Source organism: Centruroides vittatus, unplaced genomic scaffold (genome assembly GCF_030686945.1).
Source record: "Centruroides vittatus isolate TY-2023 unplaced genomic scaffold, ASM3068694v2 scaffold_932, whole genome shotgun sequence".
Taxonomy (NCBI): domain Eukaryota; kingdom Metazoa; phylum Arthropoda; class Arachnida; order Scorpiones; family Buthidae; genus Centruroides; species Centruroides vittatus.
Genome location: NW_027122721.1, coordinates 97,774 through 116,243, shown reverse-complemented (window position 1 = coordinate 116,243; position 18,470 = coordinate 97,774). Strand labels below are relative to the sequence as shown.

The 18,470-nt window shown below is 25.6% G+C and overlaps 1 protein-coding gene across 2 annotated transcripts in view; it reads right to left on the bottom strand.

Annotated features, from left to right (window-relative positions):
• bur (GMP synthase burgundy) overlaps positions 1-18,185 on the bottom strand; it is a 57,032-nt gene extending 38,847 nt beyond the window's left edge. Inside the window, exon 1 of one of the 2 annotated variants that reach the window (XM_067288844.1) lies at positions 17,935-18,185. The gene's annotated coding sequence lies outside the window, so the exon portion shown is untranslated. The remainder of the gene's footprint in view (positions 1-17,934) is intronic. The other variant, XM_067288843.1, reaches the window with a different exon arrangement.
• Between the last annotated feature and the right edge of the window lie 285 nt (positions 18,186-18,470).

Genomic DNA, 18,470 nt, shown 5'->3' with positions numbered 1-18,470 from the left:
CAACATCATTTTAAAAATGCACTATTCATTTAGATGATATATACAAATTTTTAATAAAATAAATTTATTTTTAGAAAAGTAGGAAAATTGTACTTTCATCTAATTCAGCAATTAAAAACTTTAAAGCAAAAATGTATTATATTACACATTAACTTTGCAATGCTACTGCCAACAGATTGAGAATTGATAAAATAGCTAGTGGACTCAGTCCATTGTTCACCTTTCATTATTTGCTATGTTTTGATGCTGCACAATTTGGGCTTTCATCAAGTATAGTTTTAAAAGGTTTCTGGTATAATTTCGAATAATAATCCAAAATGAAGAATGCAGCATTTATATAAAAAAGCATTAGAAAATGTAATTCTGCTCTACTGGGAGTTTCATTATAAAAATAAATAAATAAAATCTTTCAAACAAACTGCTGTCATTCTTCATAGTAAATACATTTCTGGATTTTCTGGAATGCATTAACTGCACTAACTAGGGTACTCCTGTATATTTTTTACATTACATATTCTTTGTAATTGCATTTTTCACATTGATATAGTTCAACACACATTTATCACATCTATACAGACTATGTATATTACAAAAGATATTACAAATTTTTTTAATGTTCTTTCAGTCTCAAACTTCTCAATCAGTATCAAGCAATATCTGTATGTTTTTACGTATGATTGATATCTTTATTTCAATTTCCACAATTACATTTGAATAACCTGCAATGCTAAATATCCTAAAGAAAATTGCTAGAACAGAAATAAAACCTTTGCATAACTCACCCTACTATATGCACTGTGCTTCTTGAGTAACCACTGAAAGCATGAAGTTTAGAATGGTTCGTCTCAGACACTAAAACATGGTTTTTCTTTTTCATTTCATTGTAGATATAATTATAAAATAATTGAATAAAAAAAAATAGAACAACAAGAGGGAATCAAAACACTTACATAACCAAAAATCCAGCTCATGAAACACAACATTGGAGAAAATGAATGTTTCAATAGCTTTTAGCAATCATCCTCAAGTTAAGGAACTTATTCAGAAACATGTATCAGAATAGAATGTATAATGGAATGCAATCATTTAAAATATATCAATATATATATATAAATAGAAAATTTTTATGTGGATAATATCAATTCACATGAATTTGATAGATAATTGTTTAGATCTTGTTCACCATAGAGAACTCTTACATTTAATTCAATTCAAGTAGACATTTTCTAGTGACAGCAAAATAGAATGATAGAAACAATTTTTCATATAGAGAATTTAATTATTGTCATTTCACAAAATGTACAATCATGCAAGCCGTAGCAAGTATGGCTAAAACAAGATGGTAACCAATAACAGCAAACTCTTTTAATTATTATAATTAATTAATAAATAAATAATAATAATAATAATAATAATAATAATAATTCACTGTAGCTGCCGCATTTAAGCAGCTTTATCTCTCTCTCTCATCTCAAGAAATTCATTTTTCTCATTAGTGATGAAAGTTTTTCACAAGTAGGCCCTAGAGTTAAATTCAACATGTTAAAAATGTGATCACAATTCACAAACCAAAAAATATGCTAGAAAAGATGTCACTTCCAATATAATATTTACTCCATTTTCTGTCAGCAATTTGTTCTCTGTATCAAGCTTAAAATTAAGACATTAAAATTATTTTATATTTAATTTCCTTTGAGTTTATTTTAAAAATTATTACATATTTTATTAACATTATTCAATAAATTTAAACAGAAAATTTAAAGGCTTGAAAGAATACCTATTCACAGAAAACAAATGCTGGAAAATTAAAGATGGATCTTAGTGATAAAATAGAAATGAAGCAACATGATTAAAAAACTCTTCCAATAGCAAACTTATTCAAATAAAAGATGTGCTTCCATATATGATAACATGACAGATTGTAATTGTCAAACCATCCAATAGAATGCTGAAACTTTTTACTTTATTCATCCAATTACTGTTTAGAAAACATTATGCAAAGATTTATTTTACTACTGCCTTCTAACTGGTAAGTTATTAAATAATATTTTATACAAGCATCATTTTAATTAATATAAAACAAATTTCCATAACATAGAACTTAAAAAATTAAGCAAATAAACCAAAATTGTAATAATATCATCCCAAAAGTATTGATGATATTTAGAAAATGGCAAGAAATAATGCTGTTGTATGTAAACTAAAACATTGCAAAGTCAAGTTAGGGCTATTGGTTTAAACGTACAGTACATAAATTATTTTCAGTCATCAAAATTCACTTGATAGCAATGAAGAGAGTATATGAGTTAGTAATTTATTAGAATATCAGTTATTGCATCACATGTCTTAATGATCAAGTTCTCTGAAATGATTCCATTATGCAGATAGATAGTAATTACTGAAAATTTATCAACTTTCAAAATACATATTCAAATAAGAGTGTCTAATAATATCAATTAAAGAATGGATTAAATGTAATAAAAATGAATGGAGAGAACTAAAGGCAAAAATATATATATGCACTTACATATCTGTGATGATTTGGGAGAAAAAATTGCATTTACAGAAAAATGTAGTACCCGCAATGCACAATAATTTTTTATATTTTTTAAAGACACTCTTAGTGAATTTATACAAAGGAAAATCTGCTGATGAGTTTGCAATTACATTTTAAAATTGCCACATAACTTGCAGCCACTTTCTTACTGCTTTTCAAACACAGATAATAGACACAAAATTACCTTGTATATTGATTAATTTACTATGAATTAAGAACTATTTTAAAATTTGCATATTTTTCAAGATATTAGACCAGTTTCATGCAATTACCGTATTAGCCCGAATATAACACGACCCCGAATTTAACGCGACTCCAAAATTTTCATAAAGATATTTAGAAAAAAAAATAATACTCATAAAAGAATTCAAAGAAAGTAAAATTCAATCAGATAAGCATTTATTTAGGTATTTATAGCTAATAACACAGGTTACATTCATGTCAATAAAATTAAGTAATGTAAAACAAAATTAATATTACGTAAGTAACAACAAAAAACGGAAATGCTTATTCAGAATCTGAACTGTTTTCAGAATGAGAACTCATTGACTTTCGCGTTAGGGGGTAAAGCGGGTCTATTGACAAATTTTCTCGCAGTAGTACGAAATTTCTACTGACTTAACTTGAATGAGTCATATTTCTTCCCCATTTACAAACAAACCCGATGGCAATCGGTGAAACATGAGATAAATTACAGCGAGTTGTAATTTGATATGTTTATTTTTTGCGTTTTACGTATCAAATTACATTAAATTCGACACAAATAAAGCATTTTTGTCAATATAGAAATATTTTACATTGTTTAAAAGTAGAGAAAATAAAGAAAAGAAAGATTTAATAATAATTTTTTGAGCGAATCCAAAAATTTCACAATTTTAAGATAAAAAATGGCGTCTGTGAGAGCCCACGTGACTAAAAGGCTGTCGAAAAATCACGTGACTAATGAACTTCGAACAAGCGGAGACATAGCCTTACTATAGTAGCGCTATGCAAAAAAAGCGCAGGCCTACTAACTAGATCACATGGTTGTTTTGAAGTGGTCGGTCGAGCTAGGTCTGACGTTCAGTCGCGTTTCAATCTCTGTAGGAAAATGTCCTTGTTTATATTACATTCCATTACTTAAACCCCGAATTTAGCGCGAGTCGATTTTTTAACGGAAAATAAATGGTCGAAAAATATCGCGTTATATTCGGGCTAATACGGTATAAATTGATATTTACAATATTTACAAACAAAAACAATTAAACTCACTTAAAAAAATGCTAATCATTTCATTTTTATTTTGCTTAGAATTTTCTGATTATTCCAGAATTCTTATATATAATTTAAATAAAAAATTTGACTATTAAATTTAATTGGATAATTCATTAGTTATTGAAACTTGGCAATTACTTCTATTTATTTTGTTTTTTAATTTTACAAATGCAAACTAAACTTTTTCTTTAAAAGTTGAAAATTAATTATTGTGTGTGGCAATCTACTGGTTCAAGTCAACTGAAAGATAAAATTTACAATCCAGAAAGGATAAAAATGAATAAGATAATTTAAACAGCAACATACTTCATACAAATGATTAATTAATTACAGATATGGAACAAAAACAATCACCAACTCCATGGAGACAGGTAAAAACCAATGATGATGAATACTAGAGGATGACAAAAGAATAACATAACATTAAACAATAACTATGCACCTATGTACAGTACTATAAAACAAAGAATTACCATGTCTCATATTAATAACAGGACTATATGATAATAAAATTATATAGATGAAATATTTCAAAATTCTGAGTTATTATGAAAGAAAATTAATTTTCTGCTATTAGATGATCTAAAACTAATATGGCACCATTACAGCAAAAAAAGCTCTTTAATTCTTCAACCTATTTTTAACACTAAGTATAAATGTTTAATTAGTTGTTTATTAGTTCAGTAATCTTTATTGGCTTTTAGTATAAAAATTCATTATATAGGAATGTTATACAATATGATTATAGCAACTGAACCATTTAAATTTAAGAGCATTTTATTAATTGATTATTTTTAAAAATACTTAAGACACAAAAAAAAAACCAATGCATTCAACTTCAGAATAATCAATATGAGATGAACTTTCAATAAGAATGCATTTACAAATATATCATCTCCATCTATTAGAAATCATAGGAATACAATAGATTAATCATTTATATAACTAACTAAATTATTTTCAGAATAAATTAATATATTTAATAACTATAGATAAAAACACTACCTATAATACAATTACAGAACATAATAAATCAATATATAAACTACTACTACACAAACCTATTAGTATAAGTTCTCATCAAAAAGAATATATAAATTTTTATATAATCTGCTCACAGTATACTTAACCATTCTTTATTAAATTAAACATTATTTTTTACACTCACAAGAAATATTAAATAGATAAAATGTAATAATCTATAAAAAAAATTCTATTAAAGTTTAATTTTATAATATTCAATCACAAAATAGTAATTAACATTTGGGAAATGTAGAGATTAGTATACTGTACATTACATAGAAATTCACTGATAAATAAAAGAAAAATATGATGTTATTAATATTAAAAAATATGCTCATTTAAAAAATATATATATATTAATAAATGAATCCAAATGATTATAAAATTAACAATTCTTCCCATTCAAAAATTTGAAAAGCTCTCATGACAAAGTTTAAAAAAAAAACCTTATCTTTGATGTATTACAACTTCTTAATATGCAAGCCGATTCTTTCTGATAATTAGAAATGTCCAATATTTCAAGTATGGTAGTAATTTATCAATATTATGTTGTATGTTTATTATAGAAAGCTGCATTTAATATTTAGCAATTAAAAAACTAAATTCTATTTTTAGAACAAATTAATACAAGCTAATTGTGTTCATAAAAATCTAACAGACCAGCTATTTGTTCTATTGAAAAAAATTATAATTTATGACTGAACAACATTTATAGCATTTAAGTTATTAAATTAAGTTATAAAAAATGATATCTTTAATACTTATTGTGCTACTTTGAATGCTTTTTTGTTCAATGTGTATAAAACAAACAACTGGATTTTTATTATTTTCAGATTAAAAACACATCAGGACCTGATGGGATCATAAGCCAAAAAGGAGTATAACATATAGCCTAACAAATAATACATTATATAAAAGCATCTTCTTTGTTTTTAATTAATTTTACACATCATACATGTTGAAATTTCTTGCAGAATCACAATTAAAAATGACCAAAAGTAAAATTATATTTTCCAGTAGTTATTATAATAAAACTAATGGGCCATTGCATGTTGTAAAAAGTTCAAATGATCATAAATAGAATATATTGGTAGTAACTAGGAAAAATTCTTGGTAACGATGATATTTGGTTAAATTTTGAGTCCTGCATATATAAATATAAAGATACGAGTTTCTTTAATCATTTTATTTTAATGATGTAAACAATCAACTCAAATTACTTCTTTTTAATCATTACCTTAATTAATAAAATGTAATTATTGTTTTGGAAGATTATATAAGTCGCAGCTACAAAAACAAAAAATATTGTAATAACATCTTCCAAAGTAGATTAATAATAAAACTAAAATTTTTATGGAAAAGGTGATGTATACTTTAATTCATTTAATTTGGAGGAGAAATATTGAATTGATATCTAATTAATTTAATCACAATATTGCAGGTAATTCAAAAAACTATTTTTAAGCCAAATAGAGTTTCAGAGTTTAACATCAAGCTTTTCTTATTCCAGAAATAAGTAAAATAGTCAAAGTTTAAATTTCAATCAATTTAAATCTGTGACAAACAAACAGACCTTAAAAAATTCAAAAGACTGCAGGAAAAATTATCAATTCTCCCTCTTCTTTTTAAAAGTTAAAAAAATAAATAAATCATTCATTTGGAAGAAGAGCATCACAACTCAAAAATCACCCATTTTTTATATTTTTTTGCATAAAACAATTGCAAAGTATCTGTATTTTATAGGAAAAAGTGTTACACATTAAACTTGTTTGATTGCTGGCAAACAACACAACCTGTGATATTATTTTTCCATAGAAATATAGCTACTTTGGATTGTTTTGTGTAAAAAAAAAAATAATTAATAAAATAAAAATGGCTTCTTTGAGTTGTAACATTCTTCTTCCAAACAAATTATATACTTCCTTAATTATTTATGATTATGAATATATTTGATAGAAAATTATATTTTCAAGTTTAAAATCTGTTTACTTGATTGAGATACTACCATGCCTCGTGTTGGCATGGATAGTGAACCTACAGTGTGTCGTCCAAGATGACAATGAAAAATATGCACATGACATGCAATGTATCATATATATGCATCTATATTTTATTATATAAACTTCACAATAATATAATTATAAATGACATAATGAATATTTATTTCAACTTTTGTATTTTTTGTTTTTAATCACACTTCAATATGAAATATTCCAAAAACAGTTGGAAAAAGTCATTCTGACAAAGGTAAATGTCACAAATAATATTAAACTTGTGATTTAATTTTTAAAAATATTACTTCAGTTTGGTTAAGCAATTTTTTGTTGTTATACAGTCTCAAAAGGTTTTCTATTCCCACTATATAAACCTTTATGTCAATTTTACATCATATTAAAAAGGTTCAGAATCTCAACCAAATGAACAGATTTCAATTTAGTAATTACCTAATAAGTTATTCAACAAAAAAATATTACAAAATAATCTGACAAATTATTATTAAACAAACTAATGAAAACATTAAATATTGGAACTGCTGGATTTTATTACAAGATATTTTTAAAAACTAATTTAAAATTAGTAATAACTATATTCAATACAATAAAATTTTTGTTGTATTTAAGGAATTACCTTGTTAGAAGGGATAATTAATTCATATTAACATCCATTACAATGAAATTGTAATAAATGTATATTTGTTATAACTACATTTAAAATACTCAAAGTTTTAAAATTAATTATTATGATAGTGTCATTATTTATCTTTAGAGATTAATCCAAAACATTGAAAATAGTCCAGTAAGAAAATCCAGTCATTTCCAATAGTTTTCGATATAGCTAGCCAAGATAAATTGAAAGCTTATATATTAAAAATATTACATATAGTAATATTTTTCAATCTATTCATTGATAATCACAAGCAAATATAAGTTTAATCCCGAGATTAATATTTGTTTCCTTGATTTAAATAAGGAGAGATCTCTATCAAGTTTGCAATTGAATAAGAGAAAATTTGTGTAACAATTTTATATACAATATTGACTAGCATCTTGCTTAATAAGAAAAAAAAATACAACATTTGGTCGATTTATTTTATTTTAGAGAAGTCACTTTTTAATTTATTAGTGAAGATAAATGTTATTAGTCCAAGTGATATTCAACTTCATTTTCAGCAATTTTTGGTTGAGATTTGTAACTACTGTTATGTATTTATTTCTGTATTAGTCATAATTTATTATATTTAATATCTGTATGTATCGGTACCATCTGTTGAATGCTAATGAAGATAAAATACAGCAATAATAACAGCTGTACAAAACTATCAGCATTCAGGATAAAAATAGTTTCCAGTCCCGATTTAAATTCAAATTTCTAACATTAACAAATTTTTCATCTTTATGTTAGTTATTAACTTTTAATGTTGATATATCTAACATAGTAACTGAATCAGTAATTATTATATTTCTTTTTCATCACATCAAATTAAAACCAAAAAGTATTAAATTATTAGTCATTATTTCATTAAAAACATTTTTGAACTTCCTTTTCAACATCAACTATGTTCTATAAATGTAGGTAACTGTGAAATAAAAACTGATGACATTTAATTTTCTTTTATTGTTTAATATGGAATCATTACTTCTATTTAAATGACATCAAATTAAAATTAAAGTATAGATATTTCACATATCTTGGATGGGCAATATGTGGTACTCAGTGGGAGCTCTGGAAGTTTTTAAAAGTTCAAGATCCCTCTTTGGTAATGCACAGTGACCTTTGAAAGATTTGTCAATCTGCTCTCTTCACTAAGTAAATAGATTAGTCCCTGCTACTGTGCACTTTTACATCCTAGTCAAGATTTGTGAACCAGCTGTAGCTAGTTAAGTAATCTAGTGATAATAATGTAAAATTGATGTATTTGTCAATAATATAAGAATCACATTTATTTATTTACAATGCAATATTAATTTTCTAATTCTAGATAAGTGTTTAACCAGTTTCTTGTAAACCAAGTGAAATGAAATATGGAATTTATTGTGCTACTTAACTGCATAATACTCCTTTTGTTTTATATAGTAGTACCTATTCCAAATATGTATCTCGGTGACAATTTAATGAATTGTTACATAAATTTTCCATAATCATTATTAACTATAAAAATGTTATTCATCATTCTGTTTTATTCTAAATAATAATAATGAAGTTGTTTGATTTACCTTGTCCTAAATCAATCTTCACCTGGTTCATGATGAAAACATGAAGGAAAATATTTATTAAAATATACATTATTAATAAATATTCTAATATCAATTTGTATAAAAGTTACTTATCTATTAAACTAGGGATATATTTCAATAAATAATCCCAATAAAACTACAGTAGCAGCCATAGAAAATTGCATCACCCATAAAAACCAATTAAAAAAAATATTTTTAAAAATTAAAGTATCATTTTGCTGTAGACTTGCAAGAAACCATTAAGACTATCACCATGCAATGAAAACATTCTCACATATAAACATGAGAATGCTTTTAATTGGCTGACAAAATATACTGCAACAATATTCTCTATGCTAAAGTGTGCACTTTTATAAGCAAAATGGAAATTTCTAACAGTTAATACACCGTATACAAAGCCTGTATTGTTGCTTTGAATGCTGAAGATTTATCCTCTTGCAAAACAGTGTGTTTTATCATCTATCAACAACTGTGAATTGTGTGTGTTACAAATAGGACACGAATATAGCAACATTGAAAGAAAAGATGGATCAAGAGGCAAACATGAATACACTATGTCAGGATAAACACTGGAGCATCTCAGCCAGCAAGAATGCATTACTAGTTTCTTCTGAACTGAAAATAAAGTGGAAATTGCAGACTGTTATAAAATGCACAGACAACAGCTATAACAGCATGTAGATTTGAACAGTGACATGTTGGATTCTGTTTTTGAATGAATAGAAATTTTCAAATTTAACCTGCCAGATCTGATAGTATTCCTATGTTAGGCAGAAAAAGTAGGGCCAGTAATAGAGATTACTTAATGCAGAGAGTAAAGTTACTGATGAAAGAAATGGTATGGGAATGCACATCTAATAAAAATTATGGTAGACTACATTTTATAAGTGTGTCTGTAAATGCAAAGTGCTACAGAAAACTTATTTATCAACCTAATTTCAATAATCAAAATAATTTCATTACACAAAATCTTGCATCTTTCAGGATAGTACTGCATCGTGTTAAAATGGTGAATTAGGTATAATGTATCCTTTCTCTACAGTTTATTAGCATTATTGCCACTTACTGTAATAAATCATTGTTTAGGTAAAAAAATTCCTACAAGAGACCCATATCAGATATATAAACTGGCAAAGTAATTGCCAATCTCAATCATGTTGAGAAATGTTAGCATTTTTATATGCATGAAAATTGAAGAAAACAGGTCTGAGAATAAAGAACAGGAATGATTAAGAGTTTAATATCACAAGCTTGATATAGAATACTTGAAGAAACTCATCCACTATATGCCAGAGTGCAGCAAAGCTACTGTTAAGATTTGAAATGGTCCTACAAATGTAAGGATCATAATCAACAAGAAAAACTATACATATTATATGTTTTTCAGGCCTACTTATGCTGTGAACCACTTTTCATTTGTTTCCATAACTTTGAATAGCAAGTTCTTATGACAGTGCTCATTAACAATTCACATCATAAGTGAATGTTAATATTAACTAAGTTCAATGTAGCAATGCATGATTACAAATCCAAATCATAGCCTAAATATATTACTTTACACATCTGTTGAGCACTTTTTGATATAAATCTTACATAATGCAATTTTTGTGGTTACTACTGTATATTTAGTTGTTATTTATTATTACAATTGTATTGATTAAAATATTCCATAACAAGCAGTTTTAATCAACACAAGAATATCTGCATGTTTATAATTATGTATCATAAAATTTAATGATGAGATAATACAGCCATATTAAATAAGTTTGAAAATAACAGGCAATTTAAAAACTACACATACTGTAGAGCATCAATTATCCGACTCAATTGGGGACTGGGGTTGGTCGGATAACTGAAAAAACAGATAACCAAAAAGTATGAAAAAACACATTATTAGTATAGTATATTAGTATATCCAGTGTAATTAGTATATTGCTATTAACCTACTTCGCTGTGAATTTTCATCGATGTTAAGCCCAACAAATTTTTTTTTAAAATAATAATCGTTGCTATTGTATCGTTAAAAATTGTAGCCAAGACATAGCCAAATATTGTAGCACCACATCACTAGCGGACATTTGAATTTTCTGACTAGAATGAGGTCGGTTAACTGATGTGACGGTTGATCAGGAATCGGATAACCGATGCTCTACTGTATAACCAATATTCAGGAAGAAAATGTACAAAAAAAACTACATGAAAGCAAACATTTTCATTCTCGTTGAATGGTCATCATCAGGCTAACTTCAAAACGAATGAAAACATTTGCTTTTACATAGTTTTTATATTTTCTTGTGTGGTTATATGTGTAGTGATTATTTATGTATAACCAGTTTGAGTAGTTGAAGGTATACAATAATATGAAATAGCAACTATTTTTCTATATTTACTATTAATTAAACAAACAGTAGATAGTAAAGGGAATGAACATATTTTAAATTTTTTTATGGACAATTTTGAATGAATGAACAAATTTTTAAAAATATTACTATTAACAAAAATTATCGTACTAATACTTTAAAATTAGTATAAATTGATATTTACATCAGCATTGCTAATTATGCAATTTTCAGATATTTTGAATCATAGTGGGTAATTTAAGAAATGATTTATCCCTTTTACTTCTATTCCATTTTTTTTAAAAATCTCAATATGTAATCGATTCAATTATCATATTTTTTAGGAATTATCACATCTATGTGGATGTGATATTTCCTAGAAAGTAACTGCATTTGAACAGATTACATACTGTATTGTAATTTCAGAAATTTTAACATTTGTTACTTTGGCATCAAACTAAAGTTTAATCCATTTCTTGTAATTTTTAATCATTCACATACTCAACAAGCACAATGATATAATAGCTGGTTCATTTAATACTTTGTGTAATATGTTATATATGTCAATATGTTTCATGTTGTAATTATAAAGGTTAAATTGTATGCAAGTAGAAAATGCACCCAAGTAAAAATTATTCCTTTATGAACTCACATTATAAAGTTTATAATCTATACAGGTACAATAATTTTAATTAGGTGCATTTATTAAACATCATGCACTTGAAATCAATAAATGAAAGATGTGAAATGATACAGCTGAAAGTGGTAGAATGAGTAACTGTAGAGAAAGTCAAACAATTTAAGGAACAAATAAATAAATGATTTCCTACAGAAATGAAAAGTGGTTGGATATGGATATTTTTGGATAATTTTTCTTGCTTACATTGGCAATGCTGATTTAAATATGTATGATAAAATGATAAAAACGATGAAATGCGCGCGCACACAAAATGCATGTCTGCATGCTAAAAGTATTCCTTTGGCATTGATTGAAAACTTCTGATGTTATAAATAGTAAAATTATTATTATTATTTTTAAAATAGAGTTTAATAAAAATAATTCATAACAATTTCTTACAAATTTTTCGAATTTCATTAATAAAATTATTTACCAAACAAGAATTTCACAATTGTTTTTTAGAATAATTGTAAAGACAAAATTAACGAATTAATTCCAAAATTTTAAATGAAAAACATAAAATGGTAGTTTTTCTCTCGATATATACAATGTCGATCATTGCAGGTCTTGATTAATCTGAGTGTTCTAGTCAGTAAAACTGCATTTGTCAAACTACAAAAACAACCACTCATACCTTTAAATGCAATGCAAATTTTACTTTTTCTAACATTTTCAGTCATTTTGAATGCCCTTCTACAGGATAAAAACCAATTGCAATTTAAAAATAACAACAAAAGCTGTCTCCTGAAACAATTTGCATTTCAAAATTTTAACACTTTAGAATCCCAACCATTTGACTAAACATGTTGGACTTCTGCATAGATTAAAAATAAATCAACACATGCAGTCAAACAGTTGGGATTCTAAAGTGTTAATATTTTAAAATGTAAATTGTTTCAGGGGACAGCTTTTGTTGTTGTTTTTAAATTGCAATTGGTTTTTATCCTGGGGAAGAGCATTCAAAATGACTGAAAATATTAGAAAAAGTAAAATTTGCAATGCAGCATTTAAAGGTATGAGCGATTGATTTTGTAGTAAGTCTGTTCTGAGAAAAGTTCAACATTGCCATCTCAACAGAGCTCAAAACTAATCTCTCTCCTAATCGTTAATTAGTAGGAAAGAAAACTTTAGATTTCCTAGTACAATGATCTTATTCGGACAATTTATTTTCTATTTTCACATTTAGCGAAATTTCTGCAAACTTTTGTCAATTATTCAGTTTTTACAGAAAAAAAAAGGAAGTGGCAGCAGCAGCAACTTCGATAACACTTGATAAATATTTTGCTCGATTTTTAAAACTTATTAAAGTAGCTCAAAAAATATGGAGCTACTTTATAGAGTTTAAAGATTAATTAATGGTTAGTCTAATGTTATTTTCCAAATTTGTTTTCATTTTTGTGTGCAACTATACTGTATTTTGTCTAAAATGTTTAGTTAATTAATAATTCTTAAACTTTTTTCAATGCTTTTACTTCTTCCAAAGGAATAAAGATTACAATTTTAGACAAATTCTTAAATGACCTAATTCAAGGATTATTTTATTTTCCATTGATTGTGAAATTCAGTATGTGTGGTTATGATGTATGCATTATACTTGCAAAAACAATTAACCACATATATCAAGGGTTACCTGTATTAAAGATAAAATGCAGTATAAAAAAATTTGGGGGGGTCATTTTTTGCCAGATCACATACTTTCCCTCTGTTGTAACTGGGGAAAGTAATATATTATATTAATATACAATAAAGTTTGCACACAGTTATTAGGAGAATGTAAGAAATACACAAATATAGTATTATAAATTAGCTAAACTATCCTTAATTGTCATCTTAACTACTATCAATTTTCCTCTTCCTTTATGTAGGAAAATAGCTACAGATAAAGATAGCTGGCAGCCTTAGGAGTTACCAGGTACTGTACTATATAATTCCTTTAACTAAAGACTGTTTTACTCTATCGTGCATTGGTGAAATCAACTGGTTTAAAATTCTGCTTGTTAGATCATGAATGTTATGTTCTAATAAACCCAACAAAAAATTAGCTGACAGTGTCCTTCAAAATAGTTTGTGTAAACTGGTAGGAAAAAAGTAAAATATTATATACTTTTCTATTTTAATTCTTTGGGAATCACTAATAGTCTTACTTTTGCATCCAATAAAAAAAAATAATAAATTAATTCACTTACAATAATTTTGGAAACTAATATAACAAACTGCATCCCTATTTTAATTTTGTTAAAAAAAATTAATAATTAAAATTGAATTTGTTTTAACACTTATTTATACAATTCAATTTATAAATGCTATATTTATATATTTCCTACATTTTCATATTAGTAGCTTGAATGTTTGGTAGATAATTTTATCAAACTAACTGAAAGTTTTTAGATTAAAAAATATTAATATTGTAATTTTAAAAAATAAGCAAAGATAAATATTTAGAATTATTATTAAATAGTAAATACAATTTTTAAATACTTAGCCTCTATTTTAAAATTAGCTACATTATATATTTTATTTTACAAATATTTAATTTAAACTATTATTTTTAGAACATAACACAATTTTCCAACTTACAAAGAATATGATTTTGCAAGCTAGAATAGAATACTTCACCAGCTTATATGATAGCTTTTGTAGTAATTTTAAATTAAAGATTAAAAACTTGCCACTTAAATTTTATTATTAAGTAAATTTTACAATTAAAAAAATTAAATTGAATATTCTTGTAATGAACAAATCCACAACAAGAAATCTTTCACTTCTTGTTGTAACAAAAAATTAGGAAAGGCATACTTGATCCTACACTTAAAAATATTTGATTCCAGATTAATCCATTAATAATTATCAATAATTATAGAATTACAGCAGTGATGGAGTTAACAAATAAAAGAATGACAATAAGAAAATACAAATTTGCTTAAATAAGGATTAACAATTTTTATTTAAAGAATAAATATCAATAAAGTAATTTTATAGCTTAGTGGATAATCAGCTGAACAAAAAATCAGTGTTTCGCTTTAATACTATATATCATATCATATATATATAATTAGTAGTTCCTAAAAAATATACCGTATTTTACGGACTATAAGACACACCTTAATTTTTAAGCAATTTTTAAAAAAAATACCTATAAGATGCTACGGACTATAAGACGCACCCGAATTTTGGAGGCAATTTTTCGAAGAAAAAAGTGCGTCTTATAGTCCGTAAAATACGGTAAATGTTATCTCTTAACAAACATCCATCATGCTATTTTCTACAGTTGCCAATTATTGATACAAAATACATTTTTGTTAACAATTAGGAAGTCTGAGGTATTACATATAAAACGTTCTTGTGATGCAGACGATTCATATTGATTGGATATAAATTCCAATGTTGAACCACTATTCAATTAATTTTTAATTTAGAAAAGTTTTTTAAAAATACACATTAATCTATTTGATTGGAATTGCTAAACACCATGTTGATCTCTATTAGTAATTCATACATGATAATGAGACATGTGACAAGTACTTATTGCTATGACTTCAGCATAAGCAAATATGCTCTGCAATGATTTACCTATGGAAATTACTTATGTCAATATCTGCAGGGAAAAAAGTCATCTGACTCATGTTTCTTCCAAATTCTGTTCCCAGGTATTTTTAAAAAATTCATTAATTTTTCTTTGAATATAATTTGTGTCAGACAGAATTAACAATCTAATTGTTATGATTTTTTTTTCATAAAAATTTAATTTATGGGAAAGAATACAAATTTATATTTTTTACATCAAATATTCTTTAACAGTTGGTGATGATTTATAGTCTTAAAAATAATTACAACTAAGAACTAGTCTTTTCCACTCCTTCCTATTATAAGTTATATACAGTGAAGTCAATAAAATAATATTTAATTCAACTCTGAATCACTATAGCAATATAATAGAATAAAATAAATGCAAACAACACAAGCCTATACTATAAGAAATTAAATATTGAAAATTAACAATACAAAAATATGAAATATAAATAAATTTAATGCTAAAAATCTGTTTAATATCACAAGATTATTTTTACATCCAAAATTCTTACTTTCCACTAAAAGAATTCAGATGAATTTCTGCAATGATTTTAAATAGTCTATAACTATTGATTAAACAGCTGCTTAATGCTGTTTATTCTTCATTATAATTATTTTAAATGTTTTTAATTTCAAATATTTTTGTATAGTAATTAAAACTGGAATTATTTCTTGATTATAAAATGATGTTTATAAAGAGAGGGGAAAAAAACTCAAATATTATCAAAAATATATTCAAACGATCATCAATATAACTGAAAAAAATTAATATATTAACAGATTTTGCATCTATGTTGTACTTAAGATAAAAAGTTTTATGGTTTTTTTTTCTACATTAAAACTATAAAAATTTACTTTGTAATTATAATTAAATAATAACAATAAAAATATATTAAAAATTGAGGCAAACTTTCTACTTCATAGATAGAAATGACTACATAAAACTAAAAATTATTTTTTCAATATCTAATTTATATAAAATTTAAAATTCACCTAATAGCTTTAATAATTTAAATTTCAAAATTTATGTCCAACGAATGATAAGTTTATCATAATTAATATAGTTTAACAAATTCAATTTTATTACAAAAACACTTAAAAAAAAAAAAAAAAAATTTTAGGTATACAGAAAAAAAATTAGAAAACTGTATATAAAGTCAAGTTAAATTTAAAGTATATAATAAAAATGAAGACTATATACCTCCATACCAAATTTTCTATTAAACATTATTTCAGATTTTTATTATAAGCTTCTTTGATAAAAAAAAAAAGTTCTTAAATTTAATTAAATAAATCTGCATATAAAATTTAAATAATTTATTCATATCTTATGAATTATAAACTCGATTAAATTGAAGAATATTAATAGCATAATTTTTTAAACATATATTTAAATTTTGTTCCAAAAAAATTTGATCTCCACAGACTAAATTAGACAAATAAATAAATATCGAAACAATCCGAGCATAATTATCACATATTAAAATTGAATATTTTCCTAATTTTTCTATATATATGCAGAAATCAACTTAGCAGCACACATAATAGCGCACATTCCTATAAACTGCATTATATAAGAAAGTAGCAGGAATGTTACGTTATTACAACTTAAAACATTTGTGAATTTTCATATATCAAATCTAAAAAAGACCTAACAAAAGAGGCAGACCACATAGAAAACGGATTGACGACGCAAAGAAGTGGTGTCGAGCAAACGTACAGAAATCAAGAAACTTGGCAATGGACAGAGAGAAATGGAAAAAAATAGTGGAAAAAAGCATCGGATGCCGAAGAGCCCGCGGTTAACGACGAAATCTAAAAACCAAACAAAATTCATAAATTTTCAAAATTAAATCCTGTAAAGTGATAAAAAGGATTTAGATTAATCATAAATACTAAATTTAACATAGAAAAACTCTCAATAACTTGAAATGATAAGTCAGCCAGCAAAATATTCAAAATAACTATAATCCAAGTGTAAAATAGAAAAAAAAAAATACATTTCTTACCTATTAAAGCAGAATATTCGCCTCATTTAAAAAAAATAAATAAATAACAATAATAATTAAAATTTCACCTAAAGAAAACATCAAATTATAAACATAAAGCAAAAACTAACAGTTACACCGATTAAATATAGGCATTTAGATCGATATTTGAATTATTATTAATGTATAATTATTACAGGATGATAAATTATATATAAAATTTAAGAGATTTTCTAATTATCTTCATTTTAATGATGATGATATGATGTTGAACCGGCGACAAACCTACCAAGACAAATCTTCAATTGCTTATAACTCACGTCGATAGACACAGACTTTAACAGTCTCGTCGTTTCAAACTTCTTACCGTTAACAGTGAGATTTTCGTCCTTTCTCCTTTAAAAATTCTTTTTAGAGAACGCTTCTATATTTTTTTTTTCCTTTTTCTTCTTTTTTTTTTTTTTTTTTCCCCACGATGACCAACTTGATCTAAGATGGTTCCGCGCCGAGAGACAAGATTAGACAACTGGGCATGCGTAGTTCATACGGAGGTTGGAAGTTGTCGAGTCGATATGATGATGATTGGTTAAAAATAATCGTGGACGATTTACTCAACGGTTGTTGATTAATTGTGCTAACGGAGGTCAAAAGAATGGTTATTTATATAAAATAAATTTTTCTATTGTTAATTTCCTTGTTGTTAATCTTGTGTGTATAAGATGTCATACGTTAAAACAAGTGGTGGAAGTTTCGCATTGTATTTCGGGATTGGTATATTGGATCATATGGAGTTATATCTGTCGCAAATGTTACCAATTTTAGCGC